The sequence below is a fragment of the Macaca fascicularis genome, chromosome 8 (assembly GCF_037993035.2).
Source record: "Macaca fascicularis isolate 582-1 chromosome 8, T2T-MFA8v1.1".
Taxonomy (NCBI): domain Eukaryota; kingdom Metazoa; phylum Chordata; class Mammalia; order Primates; family Cercopithecidae; genus Macaca; species Macaca fascicularis.
The window spans coordinates 135,563,003-135,567,511 of record NC_088382.1 but is presented as its reverse complement, the minus strand read 5'-3'; the positions used below and the strand labels follow the sequence as shown (position 1 = coordinate 135,567,511).

Here is a 4,509-nt window from a genome sequence, read left to right as displayed (position 1 = left end):
TGTTGAACCAGCCTTGCATCCCAGGGATGAAGCCAATTTGATTGTGGTGGATAAGCTTTTTGATGTGCTGCTGGATTCAGTTTGCCAGTATTTTATTGAGGATTTTTGCAATGATGTTCATCAGGTATATTGGTCTAAAATTCTCTTTTTGTTGTTGTTGTTGTGTCTCTGCCAGGCTTTGGTATCAGGATGATGTTGGCCTCATAAAATGAATTAGGGAGGATTCCCGCTTTTTCTATTAATTGGAATAGTTTCAGAAGGAATGGAACCAGCTCTTGTTTGTACCTCTTTTCAATCTGGATGCACTTTTTTTCTTTTTCTTGCCTACTTGCACTAGTTAGAACATCCAGCACAGCATCAAGTAGAAGTGATGAGAGCGGATAATCCTTTCTTGGTCCTGATTTTAAAGAAAAATAATTTTTCCATTTTTAAGTATAATGTTAACTATAGGTTTTCACAAAGGCCCTTTAATAAGTTGAGTGTGTTTTCTTTTTCATTCTGGTTTGCTGAGAGTTTTTATCAAGAGTTGATGTTGCCTTTTTCCTTGTCCTTGTATACTTTTCTACATGTGTGCAACCAATCAGTACTCAAATGAAGACTAGAGGGAGAACTCTGCAGTTTTTCAGAGTCCTCTCTGTGTACTACTTTCTCTTCTCTGGTACTTTACCCTGTAAACTCTAGACACTTCAGCTTCCTTATATTCCCAAGTCGACTTCCCCAATGTGCAGAGACCACCAGGCTCAATCTGGATCCCTCCCACTAGCAATACAACCTGGAAATTCTCTCAAAGCAGTTAGCTGAGATAATTGCAGGATTCACCTCATTTGTTTTCTATCTCTCAGGAGTTATTGCCTTCTGTTGTCTGATATTTAACATTTTAAAAATCACTGTGTCATATGTTTCATCTAGTTTTTTAGTTTCTACAGAAGAGTTAACATAGTTTCTGTTATCCCATCTTGGTTGGAAGCCACAATCTCTTCTGGACGATTTTTATACATGCACGTTCCTAGGGCTTACTTCATACATAAATTGTGGACTAATCATTCTTGAGAATCTGCATATTTTCAAAACTCTCCACTGAATTTATTAATAATTCCAGCTTGTGAAGTATAGATTTATCCACTATCTTATATCTAACAAAATCTGTGGTCTGTGGGGTGAGTTTTAGGACATGACAAGGATCATAGACCCAGGTTCTATGACCCTGTAGCCACAACATTTTCCACTCTCTCCCGTGTGTACAACCAGTGTGTCTGCTACATTAAAGCCAATGCTGAGAAGCCAAATTTAATTTTCTATACGTTTCATTAATTATTAATCATCTAAATATTAGAAAGATTGTAACAGAAATTGGGATACTCAGTAGAAACTGGATACTTCTTGCCCTGTTGTAAATATCACACACTTGTACCAGAGGACAAAGGAACAATGACAGTTTTACTGCATATGTAAGATGTGATCATCATCCTAAAGAGAAAGCCATCAAAGTTTTGATGCAGTGAATATCCACCAAGATTGTTATCATCCTTTGTTCTTTAAGTGTTACTGGATACCTTTCCAAGGTAGCACCACTTCGGTAATGGTGTTTCCTAGTAGTATCGGATAGTCTTAGAAATGCTTTAAAACACAGCCAAGTAATCACCTCCTCCATGTTATCTTCTCACAAAATTCTGGGCAACTTTAATTGCTCTCACTTCTGCATGTTTATTGTGGAGGACATGTAGCATTATTTTAGCCTTCTTTATTGTATACAGAGAATTTGTATTTGTATGAATAATACTTGTATCAGTACACAAGTAAAGTTTTCTATTTCATGAAAATTATTGATTGGTAATCCATTCCTCCTTTTCAGTTATTCTAGAAATGTTCAGAAAATTAGAAGATATGATAATATATATTACATAATGTGAATGTATAATTATGAATAAATTTCAATAACATAATTTAACTATGTATCATATGAATATAGATTTATTTCTTCTTTTCTGGAATTCTGCCTGGGAATATCTGAAAAATATATAACTGGGTTATATTAAATTTAATTAATATTAAACAGCATTAAGTTGGCAAGCTCCCTGTCTGCTGTACTGCCAAATTTCTGATCTCATGGGTATCTAAACTGGCTTACAATGACTACGTATGTAGAACATTGTTTCCGCTTGGGATTATTTTATCCTAAGCATGCCCTGACACTACAGCTAAAATCCCCAGGATGTTTCAAGTTCCCTCTGACACCACTGATTTTTAGGAAGTCAAGGAAAATAACCCTTGGCAGGGCTTAATAACTCCACACAAATGTTGAACTTATAATTAAATGTTATTCCTTTGTTCTTCAGATCATCTTCTAAATTATTCATAGCCTGTCAAACTTAATTTCTAAATAAAGTAATGAAGTTTTGTTATCATTCAGCAGTCTGATTTTAAGCCCCAGTGCTATATTTTACCTGTAAGCTTTGACTGACTCTGAAGATGAAAAAGGATAGGTGGGCTATGTGTACATGTGCAGCCTAAACTATGACTGTCTTACCAATCTCAGTAAGGACCTGATGAGGTACAAACTCAGCTGACAATGAACTCAAGCTCCTGTAACTGAGGTTCATGAATATATTTTCTCTGCAAAGGGCTTTCTAATATTATATTTCTTATATTAGTTGAGGGAGGGGTGATGGTGGTAATCAGAATTACCTGGGATAGTGAGGAAGAGAATGGAGAAGACTTCAGCATATATAGTTTGACAAGACCCTCAAGAAGATCATTTTTAAACTTCCCAAAGTGACAAATCACTGACCCAACCAATGCCCTATTAGCCATGGCTACAATTCAAGCTCCAAGGAGCTTTCAAAAATTCTTACTACCCAGGTCACATCACAGGCCAGATTAGAAGATTTGACTTGGACCCAGCACCCATACTTTAAAGAAGGACCTTGGAGAGGCAAGATCCACCGAGAACATGGGACTTGCTAAGACTGGAGTTAGAATAAATAGCTGCCTCCCATTAGAGTGGCCACAAGGAGAGTCCCTCTCCACTTCTCTCTAGACATGTTTAAAACAAAGGATTGGCTATGCCCTACAGGGAAGGTGTTATCTTTACATAAACAATTTTTTAAATTGTGATAAGATACACACAGTGTAAAATTTACCCTCTTCATCATTTTTAAGTATATAGCTCTGTAGTGTTCAGTATATTCATATTGTTTTGCAACCGATCTCTACAACTTCTTCACCTTGTAAAACTGAAACTCTATAACCATTGAACACCAACTCTAGTTTTCCGCTCTCTGCAAACCCTGGAAACAACCATTCTACTTTGTGTTTCTACGAGTTTGCCTATTTTTGATACTTTATATGAATGGAATCACACAGTATGTGTCTTTTCTGTGACTGGCTTATTTCACTTACTATAATATCCTCAAGATTTATTCATGTGGTAGCACGTGCTACACAATAAAAAAGGATGGTATTTCCTCTTTCTAAGTTGAATAATATTTCATTGTATGTATATGCCACATTTCTTTATCCATTCACCTGTCATCGAACATTTAGGTTACTTCCACCTCTTGGTTATTGTGAATGATGCTACAATGAATATAGGTATGCAAATACCTCTTCAAGATCCTGCTTTAATTTATTTTGGATATATTTCCAAAAATAGATTACTGGATCTCATGATAATTCTATTTTTAATTTTGGGGGGAACCTCCATAGTATTTTCCATAATGGTTGCATCATTTTATGTTCCCACCAACAATGCAGAAGAGTTCCAAACAACAACGAATGCTTCGTGAATTTCCATGTCATCCTTGCACCAGGGCCATGCTAATCTTCTCTGTATCATTCCAATTTTCATACATGTGCCGCCAAAACAAGAAGTAATTAAACAATTTTTGATGCAATTTTCAGAACTTATTGACAAATCCCATGCTGTTGACAGACATTAAAAAAAATAAATCTGTATGATTTTTAAAATGCATGTTTGAATAATTTCATTTCATTTTAAGAGGAATCAGATCAATGGTCAAGAAAGTTACCAATAGGAAGCCCTCACAGGGTGGGCCCAGACAGCAGCATTGGCCTCAGCTAGGGACCTGCAAATTCTCAGGCCCCATCTCAGACCGACTGCATCAAAAATTCTGTGAGTGATGCTCAGCAACCTATGCTGTAAAAGCCTTCCAGGAGATACTGATGCATGCTACAGAAAAAGGATTTATTTCTTATAGTTATGGGGGCTAAGAAGTCCAAGACCAAGGAGTCACATCTGGTGAGGGCTTTCTTGATGGTGGGGACTGTCTGCAGAGTCCTGAGGTGGCACAGGGTATCACAAAGTGAGGGGACTTAGCATGCTAATGTGCTCACTCAGGTCTCTTTTCCTCTTATAATAAAGCCACCAATTCCCCTCCCATGATGACCCATTAATCCATTATCCCACTAATCCATTAATCCATGAATGGGTTAATCCATTAGTGAGGGCAGAGTCCTCATGATTCAATCACCTCTTAAAGGCCCCACCTC

General features: G+C 37.0%; 1 non-coding gene across 1 annotated transcript; it reads right to left on the bottom strand.

Moving 5' to 3' along the window:
* Positions 1–3,763: 3,763 nt before the first annotated feature.
* Positions 3,764–3,866, bottom strand: LOC123575341 (U6 spliceosomal RNA). The gene has a single exon (XR_006700639.2). It is a non-coding gene; the product is annotated as a U6 spliceosomal RNA (small nuclear RNA).
* Positions 3,867–4,509: the final 643 nt, after the last annotated feature.